The sequence below is a fragment of the Oncorhynchus kisutch genome, linkage group LG4, assembly GCF_002021735.2.
Source record: "Oncorhynchus kisutch isolate 150728-3 linkage group LG4, Okis_V2, whole genome shotgun sequence".
Taxonomy (NCBI): Eukaryota; Metazoa; Chordata; class Actinopteri; order Salmoniformes; family Salmonidae; genus Oncorhynchus; species Oncorhynchus kisutch.
The window spans coordinates 38472506-38487850 of NC_034177.2; the positions used below are offsets into that span (position 1 = coordinate 38472506).

The following is a 15345-nucleotide window of genomic DNA, read 5'->3' on the forward strand; positions in this document are numbered from 1 at the left end:
TTATGTGTCGGGGGGCTGGGGTCAGTTTGTTATATCTGGAGTACTTCTCCTGTCCTATTCGGTGTCCTGTGTGAATCTAAGTGTGCGTTCTCAAATTCTCTCCTTCTCTCTTTCTTTCTCTCTCTCAGAGGACCTGAGCCCTAGGACCATGCCCCAGGACTACCTGACATGATGACTCCTTGCTGTCCCCAGTCCACCTGGCCATGCTGCTGTTCCAGTTTCAACTGACCTGAGCCCTAGGACCATGCCCCAGGACAACCTGACATGATGACTCCTTGCTGTCCCCAGTCCACCTGGCCATGCTGCTGCTCCAGTTTCAACTTCCACCTGACTGTGCTGCTGCTACAGTTTCAAATGTTCTGCCTTATTATTATTCGACCATGCTGGTCATTTATGAACATTTGAACATCTTGGCCATGTTCTGTTATAATCTCCACCCGGCACAGCCAGAAGAGGACTGGCCACCCCACATAGCCTGGTTCCTCTCTAGGTTTCTTCCTAGGTATTGGCCTTTCTAGGGAGTTTTTCCTAGCCACCGTGCTTCTACACCTGCATTGCTTGCTGTTTGGGGTTTTAGGCTGGGTTTCTGTACAGCACTTTGAGATATCAGCTGATGTACGAAGGGCTATATAAATACATTTGATTTGATTTGATTTGAACACTATGTCTGGGAAAAAAAAGGCACAGCACACCAACATCAAAACCTCATCCCAACTGTAAAGTATGGTGGAGGGAGAGTCATGGTTTGTGGCTGCTTTGCTGCCTCGGGGTCTGGAAAGCTTGCTATCATCAACGGGAAAATGAATTCCCATGTCTATCAAGACACTTTGCAGGACAATGTTAGGCTATCTGTCCGCAAATTGAAGCTCAACAGAAGTTGGGTGATGCAACAGGACAACGACCCAAAACACAGAAGTAAATCAACAACAGAATGGCTTCAACAGAAGAAAATAAGCCAGAGTCCTGACCTCAACCTGATTGAGATGCTGTGGCAAGAGAGCAGTTCATACCAGACATCCCAATATATTGCTGAACTGAAACAGTTTTGTAAAGAGGAATGGTCCAAAATTCCTCATGACCGTTGTGCAGGTCTGATCTGCAACTACAGAAAACGTTTGGTTGAGGTTATTTCTGCCAAAGGAGGGTCAACTAGTTATTAAATCCAAGGGTTCACATACTTTTACCACTCTGCACCGTGAATGTTTACATGGTGTGTTCAATAAAGACAAACTTATAATTATTTGTGTTATTAGTTTAAGCAGACTGTGTTTGTCTATTGTTGTGACCTAGATGAAGATCAGGTCAAATTTTATGACCAATTTATGCAGAAATCCAGGTATTTCCAAAGGGTTTTTCTTGCCACTGTATATATACAGTACCAGTCAAAGGTTTGGACACACCTAGTCATTCAAGGGTGATTCCATATGTGTTATTTCATAGTTTTGATGTCTTCACTAGTATTCTACAATGAAGAAAATAGCAAAAATAAAGAAAACCCCTGGGAATGAGTAGGTGTCCAAACTTTTCCTCATCAATCGACACATAAAACCAAATGACAAAGCAAAAACATGTTTTAAAAAATGCTTGCAAATTTATTAGGAAAAAAAACAACAGAAATACCTTATTTACATAAGTATTCAGACCCTTTGCTATGAGAATCGAAATTGAGCTCAGGTGCATCCTGTTTCCATTGATCATCCTTGATTGAAGTCCACCTGTCACACACCTGTCAATATAAGGTCCCACAGTTGACAGTGCATGTCAGAGCAAAAACCAAGCCATGAGGTCGAAGGAATTGTTCGTAGAGGTCCGAGACAGGATTGTGTCGAGGCACAGATCTGGAGAAGGGTACCAAAACATTTCTGCAGCATTGAAGGTCCCCAAGAACACAGTGACCTCCATCATTCTTAAATGTAAGAAGTTTGGAACAACCAAAACTCTTCCTAAAGCTGGCTGCCCGGCCAAACTGAGCAATCGAGGGAGAAGGGTCTTGGTCAGGGAGGGGGTCACTCTGACAGAGCTCCAGGTTCCTCTGTGGAGATGGGAGAATGTTCCAGAAGGCCAACCATCTATGCAGCACTCCACCAATCAGGCCTTTATGGTACAGTGGCCCGAAGGAAGCCACTCCTCAGTAAAAGGCACATGACAGCCCCCTTGGAGTTTGCCAAAAGGCACCCAAAGGACTCTCAGACCATGAGAAACAAGATTGTCTGGTCTGATAAAACCTAGATTTGGCCTGAATGTCAAGCGTCACGTCTGGAGGAAACCTGGCACTATCCCTACAGTATAGCATGGTGGTGGCAGCAAAATGCCGCGGGGATGTTTTTCAGGGGCGGGAACTGGGAGACTAGTCAGGATCGAGGGAAAGATGAGAGGAGCAAAGTACAGAGATCCTTGATGAAAACCTGTTCCAGACCGCTCAGGACCTCCGACTGGGGACGAAGTTTCACCATCCAACAAGACAACGATCCTATTCACACAGCAAAGACAACGCAGGAGTGGCTTCGAGACAAGTCTCTGAATGTCCTTGAGTGGCTGAGCCAGCGCAAGGACTTGAACCCGATCGAAAATCTCTGGAGACCTGAAAATAGCTGTGCAGCGATGCTCCCCATCCAACCTGACAGAGCTTGAGAGGATCTGCGGAGAAGAATGGGAGAAGCTCCCCAAATACAGGTGTGCCAAGCTTGTAGCATCATACCCAATAAGAATCGAGGCTGTAATCACTGCCAAAGGTGCTTCATCAAAGTACTGATTAAAAGGTCTGAATATTTATGTAAATGTGATATTTCCGTTTTTTATTTTTAATACAGTTGTGTGTAGTATAATGAGGGGCCAAAAACGATGTAATCCAGGCTGTAATGTAATAGAATGTGGAAAAAGTCAAGGAGTCTGCATACTTTCCAGATGCATGTGCAGGCACACGCACGCATACACACTCACTTTGGACTCTTACCTTGCTGATCCCCCACATCACATGTGTTCTCTGGTGGTCCGGCAAGCTGCAAGCACACCATTGTTAATGTCCATTCAATAGGAAGGGCTTGTGTGTGTGTGTGTGTGTGTGTGTGTGTGTGTGTGTGTGTGTGTGTGTGTGTGTGTGTGTGTACCTCTCCATAATAAGGACGCTGTTGAAGGTGGCTGTCTCTTCAAACACCATCAGCATGTACACCTCATCTATAATGGTGTGCAACTCATACCTGAGACTCTGCATCCTCGCAATTTATCTCCAGCAGCTCCCCCAGCCTGGGCAGATGACCAAAAAGACCAAAGAAGAACCCGCCACGAATGTCGTCAGGGAAATGACTGGACCAAGGTGCAGCATGGTGAGCCTACATTTCTTTTTATTATGAATGTCGCCAACAAAAACAAGAAACAAAAAAAACGAACGTGAAGCTTACTTAGGCTATACAGGCCACTAACAAAGTAAACTACCCACCACTAAGGTGGAAAAACAGGCTACCTAATTATGATTCCCAATCAGAGACAACAATAGACAGCTGTCCCTGATTGAGAACCATACCCGGCCAAAATAAAGAAACTAGAATGCCCACCCTAGTCACACCCTGGCCTAACCAAAATAGAGATGGCCAGGGCATGACAGTACCCCCCCCCCCCCCCCCCAAAGGTGCGGACTCCGGCCGCAGAACCTGACTCTATAGGGGAGGGTCCGGGTGGGCATCTACTTCGGTGGTGGCTCCGGTGCGGGACGCAGACCCGGCTACACCTCTGGCTCCCCCCACTTAGGTGGCGCCTCTGGACTGGGGACCCTCGCTGCAGGCCCCGGACTGGGGACCCTCAATGCAAGCCCAGGACTGGGGACCCTCGCTGGAGTCTCCGGACTGGAGGCCGTCACTGGAGGCTCCGGACTGGAGGCTGTCGCTGGAGGCTCTGTGCCATGGATCATCACTGGAGGCTCTGTGCCATGGATCATCACTGGAGGCTTCGTGCCAATGATCATCACTGGAGGCTTCGTGCCCTGGATCATCATTGGAGGCTTCGTGCCATGGATCATCACTGGAGGCTTCGTGCCATGGATCATCACTGGAGGCTTCGTGCCATGGATCATCCCTGGAGGCTTCGTGCCATGGATCATCCCTGGAGGCTTCGTGCCATGGATCATCCCTGGAGGCTTCGTGCCATGGATCATCACCGGAGGCTTCGTGCCATGGATCCTCACTGGAGTGAGGAGACGCATAGGGCTGCCACAGGGCTTACCAGGCTGGGGAGACATACAGGAGGCCTGGTTCTGGGAGAAGGCACAGGACTCACCAGGCTGGGGAGACATACTGGAGGCTTGGTTCTTGGAGCAGGCACAGGATACACTGGGCCGTGGAGGCACACAGGAGCATAGAGCCTGCACAGACGCACTGGAGACACAGTGCGCAGAGCCGGCGCAGGACATCCTGGGCCGTAAAGAAGCACTGGCAGCCAGATGCGCTGAGCCGGCACCATCTGTCTTGGCTGGATGCCCACTCTAGCCCGGCCGATGCGGGGAGCTGGAATGTAGCGCACCAGGCTGTGAATATGCACTGGAGACACTGTGCGCTCCACAGCATAACACGGCGCCTGACCAGTACCACGCTCCCTACGGTAAGCACAAGGAGTTGGCTCAGGTCTCCAACCTGACTCAGCCAATCTCCACGTTTTCTCACCCAATGTTTTGGGGGGGGGCTGCCTCTCTTGCCTGCTCTGCTGTGCCAACTCCTCGTATTGTCGCCACTGCTTTCACCGCTTCTACCTCCCCCCTTTGCCGCCGATACTCTCCAGCCTTTGCCCAGGGTCCCTCGCCTTCCAAGATCTCCTCCCATGTCCATTCCTCCAGAAAACGCTGCTCCTCCCGGCCACGCCTCTTGGTCCGTTTGTGGTGGATAGTTCTGTCACGAACGTCGTCAGGGAAATGACCGTACCAAGGTGCAGCGTGGTGAGCGTACATTTCTTTTTATTATGAATGTCGCCAACAAAAACAAGACACAACAAAAACTAACGTGAAGCTTACTAGGGCTATACAGGCCACTAACAAAGTCAACTACCCACAACTAAGGTGGAAAAACAGGCTAACGATAGACAGCTGTCCCTGATTGAGAACAATACCAAAACACCAAAACATAGAAACAGAAAACAATAAGAACACATCCTTATTTTCAATGACGGCCTGGGAACAGTGGGTTAACTGCCTGTTCAGGGGCAGAACGACAGATTTGTACCTTGTCAGCTCTGGAGTTTGAACTCACAACCGTCCGGTTCCTAGTCCAACGCTCTAAACACTAGGCTAACTGACTTGCCTGGTTAAATAAAGGTAAAATAAAAAATATAATAAAATAGGCGTGGCTACCAGTGCAGTCAGCTGTCACAGTTTACGCGACCCGGTCTAGAACATGTTCTATTTTTGACGCAGTTGGCAACAATAGCATATGTAAAATAAAATGAGTGGAAGAGAATCCTAAAAATTCTACATCCGGGTTGATGGATAATTTTGGACCGTATTAACAGCAGAGACTCTGTTTGTCATTGTGTTTGTGTGTTAGCAAGCGAGTCAGAATAAACAGGATCGCTCATTTGCGCCCTCTCCCATACAACATTGCATGGAAGCCATTATTTATGCATGCACGGTATAAATCCGGTAGATGCCGCTCGTAGACAGTTTGGAAATGTGGTGGCACCACGTATGATCTAACCAAAGACATTCAATTATGAAGATAGACTAAGGGTGTGTTCGTAAAATCCCTCTAGAGTGCGCTCCTTTCGTTCGTAAATTCAGAATCGTCAGATTGTCTGTTCATAAATTCAGAGCGATTCGCTCCAGGAGCGTTCAGAGCGCAGACTGGACGCTCTAACGGAGTTGTTCCGAGCGTTCTGACCACACAACGGCAGTCAAGCACCCAAGTTAACTGGCTTAAATTGGCTAGATTGCTAGCTAATTCCTGACAAAAATGAGAGAACACATCATTCTGATAATTTTTTTCCAACCTTTACTGACACCTGTCATATTCAACGGGTGTTGTGCATTCATAAATGCATATGCTGCGCTCTGGCACACTCAGACGAGAGAAAGGAGAAGATATCCGAAATTAATTTACGAACGCACCCTGAAATTGTCATGGCGACTTTGCCTGGCATCGGGTCGCGAAGAACTGCGCATGTGCCACTATATAAGGTTACTTTCACGAGGTTGGAGTAATAACATGTTCAACTACTTAAGTCATTGGGTGGAATCTAGGTGGTGCTTTTTTCGATTTCGAGAAATGTAACAACTAAGGAAGAATTGTTCACTTCTCTCATTGACTTCTCAAAAATAAAAATAAATAAATAAATTGACTTCTCAAACCCCGGACTGGTCTATTTCGCAAGCGTTCCCGGAAGTCTCGTGATGTTGCGCCTCTGGGTTTAGAAACTCTGTGATCTAACGATGACGTAGGGCTGTGGCGTGTGGATTTACTTCCTGGAATTTGTAGCTTGTAAAATGCAGCGTTCAAATATCCGATGTACTAATTCGTTGAACGTGGCACGTGATTAACTACAACCAGTTATCGAGTCGGGAATATCAGAGTTTCTTAGTTCCAACTAGCACTTGAACGCGGCACGATTCCTAGCCAAGTGGACGATGTCAGTTTCTCATATAAAGGAATTTATGACATTTTTAGAATTTTACAACATGCTTTAAATATAATAGTTTGCTCGAATAGAGCAGTATGCATGTCACGGAATTGTGTTGAATGCCCTAACGTTACATAGGGGGGAAAAAACGTGTTGGAAGTCCTAGCTAGCTAGTTAACGTTACTCGGACGGAGGCTAGCTGAAACGACCACCATGAGAGGCAACGAGAAGACGTGGAAAGTTTACTCCGAACCAAAGATAACAGAGGGGTGACAATATTGCAGTACCACGATACACCGGAGGACTTGGTGTCTGGGTATGTCACACGAGTAACTCCACAGAGTTCCGAGCCACGCCTCGAGGGGAGAGAGAGCTGTCAACCAGGCAGTTGAGACATGATTTGGTTCTTTCATCCGACAGAATGGTACAAGTCATAGCCAACGTGTGTTGTTTTGCTCTTTGAGCAAAGAGGTTGGAGTTGGAGGTATCCCGATGTGGGTAGTGCCTTGGCGGGCTGGGAGGGAACGAATTAATGAAAGGCATAGGGTAGCATAAGAGCGCATTCTCTTCCAGTGTCTAACAGCGCTGTCAATACTTCACTTCACAATTTGGAGCTAGGACTCGGGAGTTCGGCGAACATTGGTGCTCTAGCTACACAGGACCAGCCAGCTGTCTGATGTTATGTTTTATTTTATGAAATTAAACCAGCTCTACGAAGGTTGCTTATTGAAGTGCAGGTCCTCAAAGAGATAACTCGTGGTAAGATCTTGGCATAATATATTTTTTGTTTGTTTCTAAAGTAAGACATTTACTTGCCTTCAACATAGTCGATTGTGTGTTTTTATTTGTTCCTTCATTTAATTTTTTTCCCTATATAAATGCCTAAATCACTTTTGTATAATTTGTTTTGCATAAATATTGCTATTACTTATTACTATGTTATTGGCATTTTGAGTAGCATACGTCATTGATAATAAGATCAGGAGTTACAGTGAGCCGACATAATATGACTGGTCTGAAGATAAGTATCAAAGAAACAAATGACAAGCTTATAGGAGAGTCAGTTTTTGTTCTAAAAATGAACTTTCTGTGACCCAGCTAATCCATCCTCGGGCTGTTGTATATCTGATCATTCATGCCCATAGGAATCTCAGCAGGGTAAAACGAAGGTCTTACATTACTGTAGAATGCAAAACAACGTGAAGTGTGGCGGAGTTGTACTGTACATATGCAGATTTTTCCAATAGGATTTACACTGCATGACACAATTTGCACTTTTTAAAGTAGATGTTTTGGTTACTTATCAGGTCCAACGTCTTAGCCTTTTAGTTCCACGTTCAGGAGCGGTTGTTTTGTTTACCTGTGAACTTCTCTGACTGGCTAACTCTGGCTGTAACTGTTGAACATATTGACCGGATGGTTTCTAGAGTGACCTGCATCCTATTGAAATGACACTCACTTGGGAATGGCCTTTATTTAGGTGACACAGATCTGCAGGGAGGGCCTTGATGTTTTGTTCATTGGTTCTAAGGAGGTATAGAGTCACTGTCAGGGTGATATAATGGTAATGCTGACATACAACCCTCCTGAGGATTCCATTGACTCAGGTTGTATCAGTGGATTAATGCACCATGCAGTACTATGGGCTGGTGCTTGTCAGTGGCTGGCAGCATTCACCCACTCTCTTTGTGTTTTCCTTAGTAGAGCCAGTCAGGAGCTGAGTCAGACTGAAAATGAAGGGGAAATTCAGCAACTTTTCAAGGACAAATAAAGTTCACTTCCAAAAATGTTCTTTTGTGAGTTTAAAACCAAAAACTATAAGTGCACTTTCATTGTCCTCCAAGAGTTGCTGCATTCTTCCTTAAGTATGCTCCTCTGTACAAAGTGAGCGGAGAGAGAGAGAAGAGACAGTGATACCTAGCCACGGCAGCCTCAGTGACTCACCTTTACATAGCAGATCCACACACTGAAGATGAGAACCGAGGTCACTGCCTGCCATGTGGAGGCCTCCAGGTGTGTGTGTGTGTCTCCCACTGCTGTGATGATTATTGTTCCACTCCCTGAGCATTGTGTGTCTCTAGAGAGGATTTGTGGTGGTATGCTCTGTTTCACTCCTCTGCGGTTCAGTAGAAACTCCTGGAATATAAGCCTTTCTAAGAATGAGTCGGCCAGAGCTAGGACACAGGGCTCAAAACTGCAACCAAAACACTCGCATTTGCGACCCTTTGACTTGGCAGTGCTACACTCTTTAAAAAAAATGTTTATTGGTCTCTAGGGTGGCGTAGAAATTGTTTTAGCTGGTCACGCTAGTTTTTGGTTAACAATTAGCTTATTTTTTTATAAAGATTTATTCAAACAGCAATGGGTATGCAACAATGGGTATGTAGACCAAGTATTCAAAAGTTTGGTAATGCGCAACTGACAGATGATAGGTCCTCTGAGTTATCTTTTCTATGGAAATATAAACAAAAACAACCCTGTTTATTATTCTTTCACAATTCTCTGTCAATTGTGATGCGCAATTCAGTCATCATGCGCTGTTTGAATTAACATTTCTAAAGGCTTTTCCCAAAAAACCTTCCTCATCAAATGTTGACTGCAAAGGAGGCCTACCTAGCCGAATGATATCATGATGATTTGTACCAATTCCAGGGGCATTTGTTTTGCAAACTATGTCATAAAATTTAGCCTACACTTCACATTGTACAGTACAAAAACACCGCCAGCCAAACGCAACACAATGATCTCTTGATAGGCGTGCAATTGAAGTAAAGGGCAAGTACACCCTCCATTTGGGGGGGGGGGGGGGGGGGGGTTGTTCCCAGACCTCAAAAGTGGACTCCTGATGTGATTTAAGCATTGTTGTGCTCCCCCCTAAAAGTGTTATTTTGAGAGTGAAAACCTGGGGGGGAAAAAGAACTCAGAAACCTGGAAAATAGAATTTACCAAAACACAACCTGATTTTATAGGGCTCTGGGTCAATGACGTGAAGTGTCCATTTTGGTGTCCGAAGCATATTTACAGTATTATAAAAAAACATTATAAGATCTAACTTTCCCCTATTTATAGGCATAAGAGTATTCATTATGAATAATTGGAATTCAGGGAGTTATAGAGCTCAGAAGTAGCAAAATGCCATGAGGATTAACTGTCCACAACTAAAATCAATATGCATAGATTTTTTTTATTAACAACCATAAAAATCCAATAAACTCCTCTGGCATAATTGTGAGGGTATCTGTATTGATAAATACAAAATAATGGTGAGGATCCTAAAATGTATTACATTTTTATGCTTTAAAATACTTTAGTCCATACATTGGGATTTTATTAAATGTCATTCAGACATTCAGGAGCCATTTCAGACGATTCTTTGCGATAGTCACATGACAGGATATTGCATCAGAAAGAAGATTCAGAAGACCTCCGCACAGTGCATAAAGGTCAGTAAGTCGATTGATTATTTCACCTTTTTGGTCACTGGTACACTATAATGTCCTGTCATACGATACAACTCTTTAAAAAATATATATTTTAAAATGTCATATTTGATGTGAAATTACTTTAAAAAGCTGTAGATCAAGGTCATAGTTTTTTCATAGGTGGATGGGCCTGTAGAATAAGTTCAATCAATCAATCAAATGTATTTATAAAGCCCTTTTTACATCAGCTGATGTCACCCAGCCTAAAACCCCAAACAGCAAACATTGCAGGTGTAGAAGCACAGTGACTGGGAAAAACTCCCTAGAAAGGCCAGAACCTAGGAAGAAACCTAGAGAGGAACCAGGCTGTGAGGGGTGGCCAGTCCTCTTCTGGCTGTGCCGGGTGGAGATTAAAAAAGAACATGGCCAAGATGTTTAAATGTTCAGAGATGACCAGCAGGGTCAAATAATAGTTCAAGCTGTTTTTTGTCATACGGAGTGTCAATTATGTCATTCATTACTTCGCATGACACATGTATATATTTTTTTGTTTTTTAGGACTATTCTTAAGCTTTTAGGGAATGTAGTGTATGTTTTATTGATGACATTTACAGTTGAAGTCGGACGTTTACATACACCGTAGCCAAATACATTTAAACTCAGTTTTTCACAATTCCTGACATTTAATCCTAGTAAAAATCCTCTGTCTTAGGTCAGTTAGTGTCACCACTTTATTTTAAGAATGTGAAATGTCAGAAGAATAGTAGAGAAAATAATTTATTTCAGCTTTTATTTCTTCATCACATTCTCAGTGGGTCAGAAGTGTACATACACTCAATTAGTATTTGTTAGTAGGGCCTTTAAATTGTTTAACTTGGGTCAAATGTTTCGGGTAGCCTTCCACAAGCTTCCCACAATAAGTTGGATGAATTTTGGCCCATTCCTCCTGACAGAGCTTGTGTAACTGAGTCAGGTTTGTTGGCCTCCTTGCTCGCACACGCTTTTTCATTTCTGCCCACAAATGTTCTATAGGATTGAGGTCAGGGCTTTGTGTTGGCCACTCCAATACCTTGACTTTATTGTCCTTAAGCCATTTTGCCACAACTTTGGAAGTATGCTTGCGGTCATTATCTATTTGGAAGACCCATTTGCGACCATGATTTAACTGGTGTCTTGAGATGTTGCTTCAATATATCCACATAATTGTCCTGCCTCATGACACCATCTATTTTGTGAAGTGCACCAGTCCCTCCTGCAGCAAAGAACCCCCACAACATGATCGTGCCACTACTGTGCTTCACGGTTGGGATGGCGTTCTTCGCCTTGCAAGCATCCCCCTTTTTCCTCCAAACATAACGATGGTCATTATGGCCAAACGGTTCTATTTCTGTTTCATCAGACCAGAGGACATTTCTCCAACAAGTATGATCTTTGTCCCCATGTGCAATTGGAAACCGTAGTCTGGCTTTTTATGGCGGTTTTGGAGCAGTGGCTTCTTCCTTGCCGAGCGGCCTTTCAGGTTATGATGATATAGGACTTGTTTTACTGTGGATATAGATACTTTTGTTCCGGTTTCGTCCAGCATCTTCACAAGGTCCTTTACTGTTGTTCTGGGATTGATTTGCACTTCTCACAAGTATTTTCATCTCTTGGAGACAGAACGCGTCTCCTTCCTGAGCGGTATGACGGCTGCGTGGTCCCATGGTGTTTATACTTGCATACCATTGTTTGTACAGATGAATGTGGTACCTTCAGGCATTTGGAAATTGCTCCTAAGGATGAACCAGACTTGTGGAGGTCTATATTTTCTTTCTGAGGTTTTGGCTGATTTCTTTAGATTTTCCCATGAGTTTGAAGGTAGGCCTTGAAATACATCCACAGGTACACCTCCAATTGACTCATATTATGTCAATTAGCCTATCAGAATCTTCTAAAGCCATGATATTTTCTGGAATTTTCCAATCTGTTTAAAGGCACAGTCAAATTTGTGTATGTTCTGTTCTACTTAGTGTATGTTCTGTAACTTCTGACCCACTGGAATTGTGATACAGTGAATAAGGGAAATAATATGTCTATAAACATTTGGAAAAAATTACTTGTGTCATGCACAAAGTAGATGTCGTAACCGACTTGCTACAACTATAGTTTGTTAACAAGAAATTTGTGGAGTGGTTGAAAACGAGTTTTAATGACTCCAACCTAAGTGTATGTAAACTTCCGACTTCAACTGTGTATGTATTTTTATGTGTTAAGGAATATTTTGTTTATCTATTACATTGTGAAAAACAAATGTAATGACAACATTATCATAGTTATTTGTTTTTTGTGAAGTCACATATTCAAGTCATAAGAACTTAATATAAGGTTTTATTAGTGTTTTATCAGTACAGTTTTGATATTGAGGGAATATATGTACTGAAAGATAGGTGCTTCTATCCAACAAAGAGAGAGTTGCACCGTTCAGGGCCTGGAATAACTCAGATCCTCTTGTTAGGGAAGAGTGGCATCTGAGCAGGAAGCCTAGTTGTTATAGTGGTCATGCAGTGACAAGTGCAGTTCAGTAACCATCAAACCTGAATTAAGACTAAGTTCAATTAGGTTCACACTCATTTGAAGAAGGCTAGATCTTTTAGGTAATCAATACAATGTATGGGTGTCAGACTAAGCTGTGGGCTATTACGCAAAGGTTGTTTACAATAGCGTTTAGGAAATATACATGTATTGTAAGTCATTTTGACTATAGCCTGCACTATATCTCTGTAATTATATACGTCTTGTCTTTAGCTACCGCAAATGTAAGGAGGATGGGCACATAGACCATCGCCCAGGTAGGGAGATGATGACCTCTGCAGCTGAAAAGAGAAGGGATAAACGGAGGAAAAACCAGAGGAGTCAGAGGCAAATGCATGGTGTGCTAAACCTCACTCCAGTGTCCATGGATGGTGACCATCTTGAGGAGCACCCTGAGCAATCTACAAACTCAACAGCAGCACCCACCTCATCACTCAACTCCACAGCAAAGCCAACCACCTTAACATTACCCACCTGAGATGCCACCAACATAGCAGGGACAACCACTTGCTTCATCAACCCCAGAGAGAAGTGATGTAGAGAATATATCCAGTTAGGTAAAGAAAAAGCACAGTTGAAGCAACAAATGATCAGACTTGAAATACAACTTGCACTGTCAAAAAGAAAATGAGAAAGAAACAAGCAAAGAGGGAGAAAGAAACTGGTTGCAGAGAAGAAGGCAAAGGTCACAAAATTATTGTCTAGGGATGAAAATAGCCAAAGTTATTACAGTGAGGTAGAACTAGCTCTGCTTGAAGTGAACACCACATGGCAGCAATGGGAAAGAGAGGAGACCAGCAATGAAGAAAAGACGTGAAAAAAAAACAAAAGACAGGCGCATGGCAGGATCTGAACAGAATCCTGAATCCAAAACTCGACCGCTACAACTCCCGTACGGGCTCAGGAGAGACGAAGGTTGAAAGTCATGCGTCCTCCGACAACCCAACCAAGCCGCACTGCTTCTTAACACAGCGCGCATCCAACCCGGAAGCCAGCCGCACCAATGTGTCAGAGGAAACACCGTGCACCTGGCAACCTTGGTTAGCTCACACTGCGCCCGGCCAGCAACAGGAGTCGCTGGTGCGCGATGAGACAAGGATATCCCTACCGGCCAAACCTTCCCTAACCTGGATGACGCTAGACCAATTGTGTGTCGCCCCACGGACCTCCCGGCTGCAACAGAGCCCGGGCGCGAACCCAGAGTCCCTGGTGGCACAGCTGGCTCCCTTAACTACTGCGCCACCCGGGAGGCACTAAGTGCCGAAATCTTAAAGAAAACATTGGTGACAATGAAGTAGTTGTTCACATGGACTTCTCAGAAAACTATGCATGTTAATTGCATACTAGTGTGTTGTACACGTTTCAGGGGTGCCAGTCATATGCTACATTATCAGATAGCGTCCGCCACGATGAAAGAGCCATGTGAGCACACCTTGAGCCTATTTTGAAGGAAGTGAAGGGGCAAAATCCCTCTAACTATTCTTCACTTCATGAGTGGCTATCCTGTCACACAGTACCAGAGAAAAAATAATATTTGACCTATTCAGCACACTTCCATTTCTTTTGGGATTCAAAGAAGTAACATGGAACTTCTCAGAGAAGGGATACGGTAAAGGTGCTCCTGATGAAGTCGGTGGAGAAGGCAAACGTACGTAGTGCTGATGACATGGTGAAAATGGGAGCAGATATCCAGACCCCAAAAGATCTGTACAGCAAACTACAGGAAAACACAAGCTCAAGCGTAAAGTACTTTTGGATATCTGAAATTGACGTGTGTAGATATGACAATGCAGTGCAGAGTCAGTTGCAAGTGTTAAAGACACCATGAAAATACATCAGATTGCCTTTTCCAAGCTTGGAAGGGATGAGAGAGCAAAGCCTATGGGTTGAAACTACGAACCCATAGGCTTTGCTCTCTCGTCCCTTCCAGGCTTGGAAAATGAGCCTGTCATAGCAGATGTAAGCAATGTCCCCACGCGCTCTGGCAGCTTTCATGGCTGGGATAATTTCTTTCCTTTTCTGACACACAGCTTCAGGATAGTTCTCATTGAGGAAGATATACGTTCTTCTCAAGTTCGTGGCTCTTTCCAGAACAGCTACCTTGTCCTTGAACCTCAGGAACTTTACCACTGTCGGCCTGGGCCGGTGGTGGGTTTTCCAGTCTTTCCTTCTTAATGCGTTTGAGCCAATCAGGTGTGATATGACATAGGGGTGGTATACAGAAGATAGGGGTATTTGGTGAAATAGCAAGTCCATATTATGGCAAGAACAGCTCAAATAAGCAAAGAGAAACAACAGTCCATCATTACTTTAATTAAACCTGTTATGGCTGCGATCCCCGTACAGGGACCAACATCAGGGGAAATTTCAGAGTGACAACTAAAAATACAACTTCGTAACATTAAACATTCTTGAAAATGCAAGTGTCTTACACCCTTCAAGATTAGAATCTTGGTAATCAAACTACGTTTTCCAATTTAAAATAGCTATTACAGAGAACAAATCCCATGCTTTTGTTTGAGAAGAGCAATCAACAACAGAAACATTTTCCGCCATGACAGTTTTTACACATTCACATCTGAAGGTACAATTATGACTTACATTCTGATATCTTGCTCTTATTTCTCTTCCTGAGGGTCCCAGTGATCAAATGAAGTGCCATTTTCTTTGATAACATCCATTTTTATAGCCTAAATCGAAACAATTTGTAAACCGTTTGTGCCGTGAATTCCATCTCTATCAATTTTTTACGGAGCAT

The 15345-nt window shown here is 44.0% G+C and overlaps 1 protein-coding gene across 2 annotated transcripts in view; it reads left to right on the top strand.

Annotated features, from left to right (window-relative positions):
- The first annotated feature begins 6546 nt into the window (after positions 1-6546).
- LOC109889492 (furin) overlaps positions 6547-15345 on the top strand; it is a 185181-nt gene continuing 176382 nt past the window's right edge. Inside the window, exon 1 of one of the 2 annotated variants that reach the window (XM_020480942.2) lies at positions 6547-7353. The gene's annotated coding sequence lies outside the window, so the exon portion shown is untranslated. The remainder of the gene's footprint in view (positions 7354-15345) is intronic. The other variant, XM_031822921.1, reaches the window with a different exon arrangement.